The 17,004-nt window shown below is 36.2% G+C and overlaps 1 protein-coding gene across 15 annotated transcripts in view; it reads left to right on the top strand.

Moving 5' to 3' along the window:
• Positions 1–17,004, top strand: part of DST (dystonin) — a 447,461-nt gene that overhangs the window by 145,321 nt on the left and 285,136 nt on the right. The gene's annotated exons all lie outside the window — the stretch shown is intronic.

Raw genomic sequence — 17,004 nt, 5'->3', positions numbered from 1 at the left:
TCTATTTATATAATAATAAGTAATAATGAGTAATTTTGTTTGTATGTTGGTACGATCACAATTACTGCATTCATATTCTTAATGATTTTCTTTTTGGGAATCAACTTATTTTTAGTTAGTGATACAAAAATCATGTTTAGGCTCAGTAATTCTTTTTTACTTTTGTTTTTTATCCTCATCCAAGGACATTATTTTCATTGGTTTTTAGAGAGAGAAGGGCGGACAGAGGAAGGAGGGAGAACGACAGGTGGTAGGGAGGACGGTAGAGAGAGAGAGAGAGAGAGAGAGAGAGGAACATCCATTGGTTGCCTTGTTGTATGTGCCCAGACTGGGGACCAAACCTCAACCTTAAGGTATACAGGGATGACCCATCAGCTGAGCCACCCAGCCCGGGCAGGTTCAGTAATTTAAAAAATATGTAATGAAAGATATACTGATTTCATGTACTTTATTTGTAGTCTAGTAAAGATTGGCTACTGGAGAATAAAAGAACTGGAATATTTTTAGTGTTTGTAATTTGTTTAGACAAATACCTGTTAAGTAGCATAAAATTAAATATATTAAACTTGAATTAAAAAATATTTGCTTCATAAGTGAACAGCTCAAATGAAATGAGTATAGTTGCATCAAGGGATGTTTAAATATCCCTTCATCCCCTATTCTGATGAAGATATTCGTTCATGTTGTGACTATTTCAGTTTGATATATTATAACAGAATTTGAGGTCTTTCATATTATCCTTTATATTAAAAATTAGTCTACTTATCACAAATGTTTTAGAAGATTAAAAGTTTTTTTTTAAAGTACATGTTAATTTTGATCTGCCATTTGAAACAAATTGTCCCTTGTAGTACTTACCTCAAGACATTTTCTCCTTTTGTGGAGTATAGTTTATGTTTCAGGTTTACATTTTCTTTTATTTTTAGACTTTTTCTGAAAAAACTATTTTGTACTTATTAGTAAATTTTTATCTTAGTTATTAGTTGTGATCTACTTTTTTTTTTAAAGATTTTATTTATTTATTTTTAGGGAGGGAAGGAAGGGGGAGAGAGAGAGAGAGAGAGAGAAAGAGAGAGAGAGAGAGACATCAATGTGTGGTTGCTGGGGGTTATGGCCTGCAACCCAGGAATGTACCCTGGCTGGGAATCGAACCTGGGACACTTTGGTTCCCAGCCCGCACTCAATCCACTGAGCTATGCCAGCCAGGGCTGTGATCCACTTTTTTAAAGCAGGTAAAAACATTTGTTTTAATTTTTAAAGAGTAATTTTAATTTCAAACAAGCATTTAAAAGAAAAGCCTAATTTAAAGTTAACTGTTTAAATAACATGGCAATTACCAAAATTATTAAGCATATTTGTTGTTTTGTTATCAAAACTTCATATTCCCAATCACATTTTCTGTTAGAAAGTGCAGTCTCTTGTTTTAAACACACTCTTGACATCCATGGATCAGATTCTGAGTTGTTGGAAATGAGGAAGACCTTTGACAGGTGATGGTGTTTACCTCCCACGTGGGAAAATGCAGTTGACAGTTTCATTAACACCTTGCAGATCACATCCCCATTTAGAAGGATAGTCAGTGTCTTATTATATTAACAAAGGGATTGGTTTCAAAGTTTCACTTTAAATTGGTTTTCTGGGCCTCATATCTCTTTCCTTAAGCCAAGGCTTCCTGTTGATAGTGCTACAACATCCAGCATGGTGGTATTTATGGGAAAAGTATATCCCTTAGTTCCATTCAGAATGTCAGACACCTGGATGTGTGACCCTTCCTTCACCTCAGCCCAACCTAACTCATTTCCTTCTGGCAGCTTGGGGAGGAGAGCTGACTTTTCGCTGGATTCCTCCCTGTTGTCACCTGAGGCTCTTTGGCTTCCTCCTTTATATTCCACCAGGAGCCCAGTGCTTCCTGACTTCTCTCTCTGGCTGGGACTGGGAATTCCTTTCCATCCTATTTTCCCCCTGGGTGGCAGCTCTGCCCTGTCACCCCAACAGGTGCAGGGGGAGGCGGAGCTTCTTGCTGGTCAGCGTCCCCTGTAAACCTGAGGCTTTTCAGCCATTGGTGGGCTGGTGGGGGAAGGTGCTGCCTCTTGTTCTATTTAATGATAACAACATGATGTAGCAGGAGGAATAAAACGCGTGGAATCAGGATACCCGGAATTAGCGTGATGCTGTTATTTCCTTACCGTGAGACCTTGGTCAAAACATTGCATGTGCACATGGGGTGGTTTAGTGGATCTGGAGAGTAGGTTGCGTTAGGTTGATGCTAACGTCCCTTTCTGCTTTAACATATGCAATGATCACATATTCAGAGGGGAGTTGCAGATGATTATGTTCTCAAAAGATAGGAAAACAATTATATAATGCACGAAGTTTTACCCTTGGTTGAACAAGAAAATTGTTAGAATTAGGACGTTTAGAGTTGAGGATATTATCAACTCCTGATACTAGAATCTCAGTGTATTCCTAATGACATGCCCTCATGTCTGGTGGGGCTGCTCTCCTGTTGTACAGAAATATGATATTAACATTATACCTAAAATGTTCTGTTTAGCTGTTTACTGCAAGTACAGTTTTCCTTCTTTTATTTCTGCAACCTAACACTGAGTGCTGCTGGGAGATGGACATGCAAGAAAGTTAAGTGATATTGGTAAATAAAAGTGCCATATTTAAAATTTTGAATAAGTTTACAAAATTTAAATGGTTCATGGAATTTTTTATGTGAAGACGAAGCCGACAAAAGATTTTTAAAAGTCACACTTTTGTGATTGAAAATCTATCTAAAATAGATTTCAGTCTTAGTTCAAGGTGGTAATCACAACTGAAGCAGTATGTTGCTGCCGAGTGAGTCATCTGTGGGAACATTTACTAAGACTTTTCCAGCTGTCCATCTGGAAGGTGGAAGGTTAAGCTAAATGTGTGCTGACACCAACCAACAATCAATTTATATTTCAATTATTAAAGTAAAGTTATGAGAGGCTATATATTGGAGGCTATGTTTTGTTGGGTTTCTAATGTTTTACTACATAATAAATTAACTATAAGGTGGCAGTATTTTAAAATGTAATTTATAGCACTACCCAAATGCCTAGATTGTAAACAAGGGAACTGTATTTAATACAAGGTGGGGCACAAGTAGGTTTACAGTTGTGAGTACATGAAACACAGAGTTTATTTTCATATTATTATTTGTTATTGCTTTATTTTCCATACAAACAACTGTAAACCTACTTTTGCCCCACCTGTATAGTAGTGAGAAGATTGTGTTCTCTGTTTTACACAGCACCCTGGCACGCCGATGGAAAAAGATGCTAGGAGCCATTCTGTGGTCATGCCTCACTCAGGGAGGGCCAGTTGAGGTTTGTTCCCCCAGACCAGCCCCATTCCTGGAATACTTGTGACTGATGAGGCTGATGTGGAGGGGTGAGATTGAAGGAATTCGTGGTGGGGTGGTATCGTGGGGGCTTATCTGAGAGCCTAAAGAAGCAACTCATGGGGCAGAGAGGGATTAGTGCCTTTTAAGAGAGGGTGGGGAGTTTTGGGAGGAGTGAGCCCTCAGTGTAGGTAGTCCTCAACAGCCCTGCCTCCCAGCTGTTCCCTTTGCCATCAGATGCTGAGTGACTTGACTTTGCAGGCAGTCTAGGAGGCGGAGGGGGATCAGGAAGGCTAAGCAGCACCATGGGATCCACACCACACACTCAGGCATCTGCCATCATGTTTGGCCTCATGCAGCAAATTTGCCAACTCACCATTATTTAGAAATTACTGAAATTCTCACCACTAATAAACACAGACTACCAGCAGGTGGTAAAAAGTGTTGTTCAATTTCAATTATTAGATTGTGTTCCATCTGCTAATTGTAAAAATGTCAGTGGTTGTGGGTTTTTTTTTTAATATCTTAATTGAGGATTACTAAGGCAAACGTTGTAGAATATTTCTTACTGATTATGGGAAATCAGTCTTCTTTAAATATCAGTTAATAAATAGAATGGTATTTCATGCTGATTCTAAGTAGCCATGTCCATAATTTTCCTTATTAAAAAATTGTTGGTTAGACTCAATTGTGTGTTAAGAAATGATCACAAGATATTAGGTAAATTGGAGGCCATTTTTCTGCTTTCTTGTCCATTATTTTTTCTTTATAATAATGGAAAACATGCATTTTAAAGGTTTTTCTCCTCCACTGTATCAGATTTTATTGATTCATGACTGGTTTTCTTTGTCTTCATTTCAGATTATTCATTTCCCTTTGCCTGTTTTGTTCTCAGACTTGCTGGAGCACTCAGTAGAAAATGTTAACTACTCCAATAGACCACAGCACACTTTTCATATCTTGGGGAAAAAAAACCAGTGTGGGAAATTTCATCTGATTTCTTAAACAGAATCCTGGTTTTCCAAAATGCTGTTTCTTATAGTTAAATAATACATGTATATAGAGAGAGACTTTATTAGAGTTTGGGTGGGTGGTCTAGGTGTTGGGGTGTTGTTACCTTAGACCAGTGATTTTCAACCAGTGTGCCACTGCAGACACACTAGTGTGTCGCAAGAATTTTTAAAATATACAATACCTGGCTATTTAGTTGGGACACTGACCTCTTTTCCCTTTGATTGTCAACTAAAAAAAAAAAACCAAAACGACAACCACAATAATAACTGTCTGGTATGAATGAATTGAAATTATACCTATCTTTTTTGTCAGATTGGCAAAAAATGTAATGTATTTTTTCCACAGAATTTTAGTAATTAGTTAATGTGTGTGCCTTGAGATGGAAAAGACTAAAAATCACTGACTTAGATGAAGTCATCATAGCCCAGGGTGTGTTTTATAGTTTTATAGGTGTAGAAACTGAGTCTTGTGAACACATCCCACTCAGGGAGACTGATGTGTTCTGGGACAATGATGTGTAAACCAGAATGTCAGTTTATTAACATCCAGTGAAAAGAAAAGAATGCAGCTGCCAGGCAGACTGGGCTGTGCTGGTTGGAAGACTAGTTTGTTCTCCCCATCAGAAAAGCTATTGGAGAAGCCGTGCTGTATATGGAAGGGTGAACATTTATCATTTTGATGAAGTCCAATTTATCACTGGTTCATGCTTTTCATGTCCTATTTAAGAAGTCTTTGCCTAACTTAAGATCATAAAGATTTTCACTAGTATTCTTCTATAATTTTGTCTCATGTTTAGGACTAAAGTCTATTTTAAATTAACTTTTGTATACGATGCTAGGTACATATGGTAGTTGCATATGAATGACAAGTTGTTCTAGCACCCTTCGTTGAAAAGACTACTATCTTTTCCCCATTGAACTTCCTTGGCATCTTTGTTAAGAGTATATTGACCATATATGGCTGGATCAGTCTGGGCCCTATTGTGTTCCATTGATCCATATGTCTAATTTTATGCCACTACCACACCATCTTGATGATTGTAGGTTTAAGTGTTGAAATTGGGTAGTATGAGTGCTACAATTTTGTTCTTTTATAAAATTGTTTTGACTTTTCTATTTTATTCTATTTTCATGGACATACTAATTTCTGTTAAAACATTTGTTGTGATTCAGCCCTGGCCAGGGGCTCAGTTGGTTGGAGCATTGTCCCATGCACCAAAACGTTGCAGGTTTGATCCCCATTTGTGGTGCCCATGAGAGGCAACTGATAGGTAGTTCTCTCTCACATTGTTTCTCTCTCTCTCCTCCCCTTCTTCCTCTTGATCTAAATTGAAACAAGGGTGTCAGACTCGTTTATTACTGGGGGCCACATCAGTCTCACGGTTGCCTTCAAAGGGCCAAATGTAATTTCAACTCCTTAACAGTTAAGGAGTAGGTACATTTATACAGACCTGAAATTATTTCGGCCCTTTGAAGGCAACCGTGAGGCTGATGTGGCCCCGGTGAAAATGAGTTTGAGGCCCCTGCTCTAAAATCAATAAACAGGTGAGGATAAAAAAAATGTTTGCTGTGATTTTGATTGTGTTAAATCTGTCTTTAGCTAGTCAGGGAAAATTGAATGTTAACAATATGGAATCTTCCAATCTATGAATACAACATTTATTTAGGTCTCCTTTATTTTCTCTCAGCAAACTTTATATTATTTTAATGATGAGTGGGGCATAGACTGTGGTCTCCGATCTGTGTTCTGATCATGGCTTGGCCAGTTACTATGGTGGTGACATTAGGCAAGTTACTAAGCTTCTGTAAGCCTCATTTTCCTCAGCTGTAGAGATAATACCTCATTGGTTTTTGTAAAGGTTAAATGAAATAATGTATGTAAAGGACCTAACACTTTGGCTGGAAAAAAGTTGAGTAGTGCACAATAGAAGTTAGTTGTTGTCATCATTACCATCATTGTTGTCTTTGCCACCAAGTAACCATGGCCAGGCACGGCTGTCTCTGCCAAACAGTTATTCTTGCCCAGTGACCAGACAGTTTGCAGCAGCTGTTCTGGGCTCTCTTTTTTGTTAACACGGCTAATGAACACTGCCGAACTCCTGCTCTTTGGGCTTCTCTTTTCTCTGTGCCACGCTGACATTCCCCAGCTGTAGCTGTTACATATTCTTTGTTTGGATTATGTTAATACCATTGATGAGACCACAGCTTTCCTTTGCCTTCAGCCCCGTCTTTTTCTGACTTGCAAGCAAATTTTGCATTTGCTTTTGCTTGGAAGATTTTTGTCTTCAGTGTTTTTCTGTCATAAGTATGCTGTCGAACCCTCCTATTACGTGTTCGTTTCATGCGTTTCACTTTTAGAGTTTTCGGCAGCCTCACTCACAATTATCCTAGTTTTTAATTGAGTACTTTGTAGATTGTGCAATAACTTAAGTTTATTGGGAAATTGTATTTTATGTGTTTACACATGATTTGTGTTTGTAAATTTTGCCTCATTTATGGGAAAATGGGGAAAAACAGAATGAGATTTTAATTTTTAAAATGTTTTAAAGATGTTAGTGTTGTAGTAGAAAATAATTTGATGTTGTCTAAATTAGCTTGTAGTGGTAATATTACTCCCAGGCTAATAGTTTGGAAAATCCATTGTCTGGGAATCAGAAACTTTACTCTCTCCACTGCCTCCACGGGATTTGCTGGTCATCATTGGGCATCACTGATGCCCTCCTGGGAATCATCAGGGAAATGGAAGTAGGTGCTCATGGGAAGATTTGGGATTTTTATTCTATGTCTACATTTTTGTACAGTTATGATTTAGCTTTAAAAAGAGTATGCTGTGTTTGGCACTAAATATTTTACTCCTTTCTGAATCATCAAATATTATTATGTTTTATTCAGTGTTGGTTTTAAGAACAAAATATGCTACTTTATAACCATGTTATTCTGGGCCGGGGAGGTACCCTATTTGTGCATCAGTTTCCTTCTCTCTAAAATGGGGATAAATGGGAAATAGTACCCACCTAGTGGGAGGATTGAATCATTAAACTTTCAGAACAGTGCTGAAAATGGCAGGTACTCAGTAAACATCAGCAGCCTATGTTATTCTAGTTCTTTGAAGAGTGGCATCCTATGCTTAATTACTTTGTTCAGTAAAAATCTTTTAGCCAAATTGTTGATTTAACCAGTTGTTTCATTCTTTAAACATCCTGCTTACAGAGAAAATACTGAAGGTTTGATTTTTTTTTGTTAAATTTGAATGTACATATTTTTACTTACGAGTTGTAGGAGCTCAGAGGTAGTCTTTTGACTCCATGGTGATATTATTATTTGCAAATAAGTGGTAACATAAAGTTTAGTTTTATTTTTTTTAAAATAACATGGAAATTTTGTCCTCAAATGATGAATCTGATTTTCCACAGATCCTGTGTTTTACCTTGTTTCTACATAAACTAACTGAGTCACAAGGAAGGTATTTGATTTGCTAATAGCCACATAGGAAATCAAAACACTTGGCTCCTAGTTTGTTTCCCCAGTCTCCGCTGATTCGGTTCCCTTAGAAACTGCACCATACACATGATTTATGTATTACATATCAGCTAAGCTTAAGAACTCTCTCAGTTGTTTGAAACTTGTTTTAAACACTTAAGATAAATTGAATAATTTTAATGAACCAATGCTCACTTATGAATACATGTATATTTATTTAAAGATTTAAAATTAAAATATAAAATTGAAAGTGTGGAAATTATCTTTATATAATAAAAATCCTCCAAATTTTGTACCCCAAAGGAAATTTGATGACAAAGAATTTAGCATTCAAAGGAATCAATATCATTTCTACATTTTTTATACAGCAATTTCAAAATCAGTTAAATAATTTCAGCTTGAAATGATAGTTTTGGCTTAACTTAAAGTCTAATAACAACCCCAGGAATGTCAGTTAGATATCCATTCAGGATCATGGCATTTGGGAAAAAGTTAGTAACAGAAAATACTGCTGGTAAGAAAAATATTCCACAAAGGGAAAGTTAAAAGGGAATAGAGAGCACATTAAGGTAGAAACCAAAATTCAGTTTTCATATGCTAAAATACAGTAGCAAAGTTGTCAATTCTACTTTTTATGAATCAGTCATGAGGACAACTGTTCTTCTTTTTAAGGGATTACTGATAATTATTATCATCAGATTAGTAATTAAAAGGCTTGCTCTAACAAGATCTGTGGAGGATCAGAGTCTGGTTTAATGCAGTTTATACTCATTTTGTCTCTGAAAACATATTTAATGGAGCTACTTCAGTGTGGCCTCTAGGATGCCGCTGCTTGTGATCTGGTCCTTGAGAAATGTTCTATTGCAGTGGAATTTCAGGAAAATCTGTATTTTACCTTTCAAATATTAATAGTCAGAAGCAACTGGTATATATCTAAAATCCCCAAGAGACTGAGAAATTTTTTGGAGTAAGCAATATTTCATGTTTCTTCCTTCTTTTTAAATTAGTATATCAATGAGAAATGTAAGTGGTGCCCAAACATTTATTTCTGAGTAACAAGGGCCAAAACAACCTTAAGGCTACCTTAAAGGGTTTTCTTAAAATAATATTTATTTTTTAATTTTATTCCATGACACTTTTTCCCAGAAATGGATTTCAAACTAACTGCAATAATTCGGTGTTCAGAATTTGGAAATTGTCTAAATCCTTCCGATTGCAGAGTTGCAGATCATCTTTATCTGTCCGATTGCCATCCATTCAACCTTTAAGGTAAAAACTAACTGTAGTCAGAGCCCTTCACATATTTGCCACTTAATTACTCAGTATGTACACAGCAGCGTAGCCTGTATCTTGATAACTTGATAGAGTGAATGAGATCTGTGATTTAATATATTCAAATTCATGTGGTAAGTAAAACAGCTAAATTGGATAATCTCAAAGACTGAATTTGGTCCTGTGTTTAATATTCAGGACTTGAGATTCGCTGAAATGGGATCATGGCCCCCCACTTCTGTTCTTTGCATCTGTGTGGTGGGAAAACCACCTTCGTTTCTAGTGCCATGGCTTCCAGTTTAAGAGAGCAGGTTGCATGAGGTTGTGTCTGCACTGTCCAGATTCCCCATGAGCCACAGAAGTTCCCGTGGCACTGTACCCTGGGGAGCTGATTGAAAGCTTTAACAAGGGGATTATGACGTTTGGAATAGTCTCAAGGTCTGGGTCACCACACTGTCAAACAGTGTTTGAGCTCTTGCTGTTGTAGGGTGGGTGTTGACTGGCTTGTCTGTTTCATCTGCCTGAAAGGTTCATATTAGGGGCTGTGGGAGATAGAACAAATTTTCCCATAGCTTTCTCATTGAAAGGGAGGTCAGCCTCTGGCAGTCAGGAGAGTGGTTGCTGGCAGTTTGACAATTATATCAAAAGAAAATGGCAATGGTGGATTTAAATAAAAGATTGTTTGGTCTAAGACTATGCTACACACATTTATTATTATTTTGCAGTCTCTTGAACACTTAAGAGACTGAAAGTGTATTTATGCAACCGTGTCACTACTGTAGAGATTGAGGAGGGAAAAGGAAACCTGCCCTAGAAACAAAGTATCAAATAAGATTGTAGGATAAAATTTAAAAGCGATTTCCAAAGGAATAGGCTATTTCCAAATATTTAGTTAATGTCATTACCCATGTTTTAGAGTTAATGTTAGATATACCATAGTATTTTAAGACCATATGAATTTTATAATGTTGGCTCTTCCAGTTTACCTAAGTTTCACTTTCCTCACCTACAAAATAGGGATAATATCCAGCTACCTGATTTTTGTGAGAATGAAATGGGATGATATATGTAAAGCACTTAACTTAGTGCTTAGCACATAATAAACACTTCACATGGCAGTTATCATTGAATAGATTTTCATGTCATCTACAGCAGTGTTTTTGATCATTTGTCAGTATTGTACTGTACTGTATGATACTGATTTTTATGTTCTGGGCCTTCTTAAGTATAATGATTTCCCCTTTTCAAATTGGGTTTTGACCTTTTCAGAAGTCTGGAATTCACAGAAGACAAGGGATTATCTTAGCACTTCATGAATAGTGACGTTTATATCGGATTGGCTGGGAGCCAGGCGCAAACAACATTCAAAAGCAGACATAAATTTTTCCCTTTCACAGAGGCCAAATGGCGCTCCATCCCTGCATCAAGGCTTCGTGCATCTCAATGGGTGTTATGTGTGTGGAGCAAGGGAAAGGTCTTGCCACTAAAAAGTAGGGCAGTGAGTTGCATGAGATCAATTAGTATGTTCCCATGAGCTCATGTTTGTACTAAAGGATTTCTTTGTCTTGAGGACCTATTAGAGCCTAGCTAGCAGTAAAGGGTCAATATTTGGTCTAATTCTCAGTGGTTGAATGTTATTAGGATGTTCTCTCTGAGTTTGTCAAGAAACTAGTGGTATTAAAGCCCTCCAAAAGTGTTCATTAAAATCTTATATACTGCACATTCTTTAAAGTGATACTTGCTAAGGAGTTTATTCTTATTAACAAATTTAAAAGACAAACCTTTTCCCCAAAAGTTTTAATATAAGTGGTATTTGAATCCATAGAACTAAGAAAATTTTTGTTCATTGTCCAGAGTTCAGAAAATGTAATTTTAATTATTTATAGAATTATATTCTAAAATTTAAGTATGCTTCTTATACCATTTAATTCATACTTTTTTCTATTCAATAATGCCATTTTCAAACCTATTTTCTGATTATTTGATAAATTAATGAAAAAATCAAGAAGTAGATATTAAGAAATTAGAAATTAGGAATCAGTTTAAGTTTTTCCCTTTAAGTTTTATTATGTGGCATTTATCACTAAAATTAGAATATTTAGTCAGTTTTAAATTAGCAGTTCTTTGGACTCGTGATTTTTCCCACTAAAGTTTCTCAAACATTTTATTATATACAAGTCTTGTATGAACATGACAAGACTTTTTTGTTTCTCAATTCAATTTTAAAGATGAAGTTTTATACTCAGGGGGAGAAGGAGGGTTTTAATTCTCTTCTGGACATTTTATGAGAAGACATTTTTGATCCTTGTCTGATTTGTGAGTAATACATATTAAGCAAGTACACACTCCCAGTATGGAAAACAAAGTTTATATGGTCTTTTCATAGGTGTTATTAGATATCCTCAAATAATGGTATTTTCTCATTTTACAGCAAAGGGACCTGAGGCTCAGAGAGGTTGAAATGATTTGCTTAGCTTTAACAATGTACATTGCTTAAACAAATTTTTCATGAGAATAAGTGAAAAACACTCCTTGAGATTGGGGAGACATGACTACTAAGTATTAAATGTATTTTTGTACTCTGGATGGGATCTTGGAACAAACTAAAAGATATGGGGAAAAATCATGAAATCCAAGTAAAGCCTACAGTTTAATTTTTTAATATGTAAGAAGTTAAACATTCTTTGGGGAACACAAGACAAAAAGTTTGAAGACAGTTGAGGATATGAAATCTTACACATGTAGAAGTAGATATGAGTTTTTAAAATCATACTGTTGTTTTTTATATAGGAACTTTGGAAATAACCGCAAAATGCCTATCAGTAGTTTAGTAGATAAATAAATGATTGTATATTGGGCAGTAAGTACAATAGGCCCTTACTTAATGTTGATATGTTCTGAGGCCCTAAGCAAAAGGACATCAAATGAAACCAATTTTAACTACAGCAAATTGATATAAACACGGATTAAATTCCTACAGCATCTCATCCACATTATAATGAAACACTATTTGAGGACCTACTGTACTACATCATCAGTTAAAAGATGAACAAAAATTGTGTCAACATAGCTACTTCAAAAACGTTAATGTCAGTAAATAAAGCAAATCATCAAATGGAAGACTGTGAATGATTTTTAAACACTTTATTTAAACATCATACTATCATACAACATCAGACTGTGTAGAAGGATTTATAATAAAAATGAGTAGGTTCAGCTTCTCTTTTTTCCATTTTCTACTCTGCCCCCAAAGTCATTGGAAATCGTGTTTTAGATTTTCCGGTGGTCACGTCCACGCCTTGGTCACTGTGAGTGATGCTGCAGTGAGCATGGGGGTGCTGATCTCTCTTCACGATGGCGATTTCATTTCCTCTCACTATGTACCCAAAAGTGGGATTGTGAGATGACGTACTAGTTGTTTTTTACTTTAAAAAATTAAAATAAAAATTAGATTGAAATATTGTTAAACTTAAAAAATTAATCTTATATATTTTTTTCCTTAATGACTGTCCTAATTTACATTTTCTCCAATAGTGCACGAGGGTTCTCTTTTCTCTAACACGTCCTATCTCTTGCCTTTTTGATAATCATCTTTCTAACAGGTGTGAGGTAGTAATAGCTCATTGTGGTTTTGATTTGCATTTTCCTGATAATTAATGATGTTGAGTGCTTTTCATGTACTTGTTGCCATAGCCTCCCATTCTATCTTCCATACTCTGTGAAGATGTTATTAAGTTTTTAAGTTTTATCTCCCTTCCCAGGTCTGATTCTTCTCAATTACTTTTTAAAAATCTTTCTTTTGTTTAGTGTTTCCCTTTCATATTAGAGGTTCTCCTCAGAAGGCCTCCTTGGCTGCCTACTTACTCCTGTTCCGCCCCTGGCTGTGGAGGCCGTCTTTGTGGGGGACCTTCGTTGCGGCCTTGACTGCGGGATGACCTGGCTGGCCACTGCAGTACGGGAACCCTTGCTATCTGAGCCTTAAGGTCTTTTCTCTTGCACTGTTCAGATTCATCAGAGAAAACTGTTTTTAGCTACAGCTAAGGAAACAGAATGAGCAGAAGATGTTAGAGAGTCTTCACTTTTAATGTATGAATTCACACTTAATCTCCTTTCTCATCTGTGTCTTTTTTCATGCAGATTAGAGGCCCTGTCTCTCTGTCCAGATAATGAACCTCCAGCCCTGCCTGGGGTTGGCAGTCGTTTAAGGGAGGAAATATGCTTCTTAGACTTTGCTCTTTTGTATCAAGGCACACCCTCACCCCAACATCTGGAGCTACCTTGTACCATCAATTTCTGGTGGGGATTTGGGGGATTTCAAGGTGTGAGTCAGGTTGTCTCAGTGTGCCTGGCTACTGGCTTAGGATTCAGCTCTGTCTGGTAGGTCAGGTACCACTTATTCTTTTGATTTTAGATACAAATGTTCTTAAAAACTGCTGTCCTCATGTTTGTAAGGGTACATCCTAAAAACAAATCCTATTTCTGTCAGTATACAGAGTGGGGCAAAAGTAGGTTTACAGTTGTTTGTGTGGAAAATGATTATAATAATTAATAAATAATAATACAAGAATAAACTTTGTGTTTTGTGTGCTCACAACTGTAAACCTACTTTTGCCTTACCCGGTAATGTGTTTGCAGGAGAGAATGGAAGTAACCTATGGGTGAGTTCAGTCTGCTCTTTTTATTCAGGGCCAAAATAATTTGATTATGATAAATGAAAAATAAAGAGATGGTGAAGTCCTCAGATTTTTTAAAATAATAATTCCATTTTGCATGTAAACTCTGAATTTCAGTCAAAATTATTGGTATGGATATGTATAATGTCTGCAGACACTTGGCAGTAGCTCATGTTCGGTGTTTTTTGGTGGTGGAGCATGCTGCAATTAGTTGGAGTGAAAGTTAAATTTGGAAGAGTTATTTAGATTCTTCTACTGCAACGAAAGTTGACTGCCTGTGTTAAAATAAAATGTTTAGTTTAGAAACCCTAAAAACTGACTGTTGGTTTCAACCAAAAGAACTTGAATTAAACATTCTATTTTCTCAATACCATGTATACCTCTACCAGATATCACAAAGAAAATTTAGAAATTCCAATTCATTTTTATTCTTTTATTATACTTTTAAAGTATAAACTCTATAATGTAATTTCTTATTTTAATGATGTTTTCTTTCTCTAGAGAGTTGATAAGATAACATTTTAACGGACTTTTAATGAAAATACTATTTTTTGATAAGTTGGCTGTCATTACTTATATATCAGGGACAGTATATACATTGTTTATTACATATTCATTTAAATTGAGAAAGCCAGTCAGAAATTAGGATATGTTTTCTAAACTATGAGAAACTACCATTTTGTTTTGTGTTTTTCTCCTCTTCAGAAAAGGTATTGTCTATCTAAGTTCTGTTTTTGTTATTAGACTTCTCTGTGGGTAGTTTGTTTTCCCTCCATTGTTTTATTTTGAAAACCTTAAAGTCTGTAGAAAGTTGAAAGAATGATTAAATGAACGCTGTGTCTACCCTTCACCTAGGTTCACTCAGTGTTTAGCACTTTGAGCTCTGTCTCTATATTTTCAATTTTTTACTGAACCATTAAAATTAAATTTACATATCATGACACTTTGTCCCCAAATAATTGTGTATGTCTTTAGAGTAAAGACATTCTCTTCTATAATCGTGATACCATTTGCATCCCTAAGAAACAATTCTGTATCATCTACTATATAATAATACATATTCTTCTCTGATTTTCATCAGCCTTTTTAAAAAAAATCCTCACCAGAGGATATGTAGATATGTTTATTGATTTGAGAGAGAGGGGAAGAGAGAAAGAGAGAGAGGAGACAGAGAGACAGAGAGGGTGGGGGGGGGGGGAGAGAGAGAGAGAATGAGAGAGAGAATGAGAGAGAATGAGAGAGAGAATGTGAGAGACAACCATTATCTATTGGTTGCCTTCCATATGTGCCCTGACCGAGACTGAACTAACAACCTAGAACTAGGCATGCGCTCTGATACGGATGAAACCTGCAACCTTTTGGTATTTGGGGACAGTGCTTCCACCAACTGAACCCCCTGGCCAGGGTTTCCCCAACCTTTTTTAGCCCTTGGCTCTCCAGCACTCCCTAGGACTCTAAGATCCAAATAAAGATCATAGATTGCATTTGGTTGGTGTATATATTTAGTCTCATTTATTCTAGATAAGCCCCCTCTTCACCAGTTGTTTTGTAGAATGTTCCACAATCTGGATTTTTCTTATAATCTCTTCATAATTGGATTTTGATTAAACATTTTTTTCGCAAAATATGTACTGAGGTGATGGTGTGTATTTCCTATTGCATTATTTCAGGAGGCATATGTCAGTGGATCCCCTTAATGATGGTGTTAAATCCAATTACTTAATTAAGCTGGTGTTTACTAGATCTCTCTTCTGTAAAAGTACCTTTTGGGGCACTTTTTCTCTCACACTTATGTGTTACTGTGAGTAATTTGTGCATATCCTGTTCCCCAACAAACTTTTACCTAGAGATTAATATTCTTTGATCTTTCCTTTATTCAGTTATTAAATTGATAAAATGGCAATCATTTCTTTCTCAAGTATTAGTTAAAATTCTGAATAGAACTTTCCTTCACTACCCCTTCCTCTTTCTTTTTCTTTTTAAAAATATCAGTGTTCACTTATGGACTTTTTTTACTCAGTGTGTTAGAATTCATTATCATTGCTATTCTTTTTGATGCTTAAATTGTCCCAAATGTGGCTAATGGAAACCCATTGAGGCTGGTTTCCAGGTCTTTTTTTTTTTTTTAAACCACGTTCTTATTGATCTTTAAGCATGTCTTTGCCTTCTGGCATAACAAGATATTTCAAGCTCCCTTCGTATTTTTCCCTGCCCCAGATCTGGAATTGGTTATTTCTCTAAGGAGTCCTAGTTTATTGCAGTTGGGACTTGTGTTCAGAAGTCAGGACCTAGGCCTAGATGTGCTTGTTGCTACCTGGTAATCACTGCTTTTAGGCCCTTTTAATTGAGAGGGCTAGGAAATAGATATCCCTTATATCCCAAGTTTATTACTGATACTCTCTATTTTATTCTCATACCATGGAATACTTCTTTACCTTTTCCCGTTCTATATCCCTGGATTCCTCACAATATTAATATACTTATCTAATTGTTTTTTCCTACAGTACATACACAAAATAATTTCTCAGTTACTACACCCATGTACTTAACCAGTCTTACTTGGTTCCAGTAGACAGAGATTCACTCAAGCTACTGGAAAAGGTTAAGAAACAAGGGAGTTAATGTAAGGGATGTACAGTGGCCTAGATCTAAGGCAGCTCTTGGCATTAGCTATTTCTACCCACCTGCTTTCTTGGCCTTGATTGGCATTTTTTTTCACCCCAGGTGTCTGCTTCTCATCTTCAGTGTTCCCAACTATGGAGGAATTTACTCAGTAGGTTATTTACCTTCTCATAAGTAACATTCCTGTTGAGCAGTTCCTGATCCAAGTACCTATGGTACCATTGGCCAGGGTCAGGGCAATGGGGATTTCTTTCATTGCAAACATCTGGCTTCTTCTTTTTTTTGGTGTGGTCACTGTAATCGTGGGGTGCTATTAGGTTTCATGGACTAGGACAAACTGGTTTTTATTTTCTTAGTATAGTTATAGTTCTTAGTATAGTTACAGAAATGTGGTTAATGGTACTTTTAAGTTCATGAATAATTTAGAAAATAAGGTAGTAAAACATGTTTAGTTTCCAGCTTGCCAATGAGCAAACTATAGCTTTTTTCTGAACAAATGAAAATTAATACACAGTGTAGATATATTTAGTTATTGGTGACATATTCTTTGAGGGCACCCCAAAGGAGGAAA

This window comes from Phyllostomus discolor, chromosome 4 (assembly GCF_004126475.2).
Source record: "Phyllostomus discolor isolate MPI-MPIP mPhyDis1 chromosome 4, mPhyDis1.pri.v3, whole genome shotgun sequence".
NCBI lineage: Eukaryota > Metazoa > Chordata > Mammalia > Chiroptera > Phyllostomidae > Phyllostomus > Phyllostomus discolor.
Note: the sequence above shows the minus strand (reverse complement) of the source record. Positions and strands in the feature narration are given on the sequence as shown.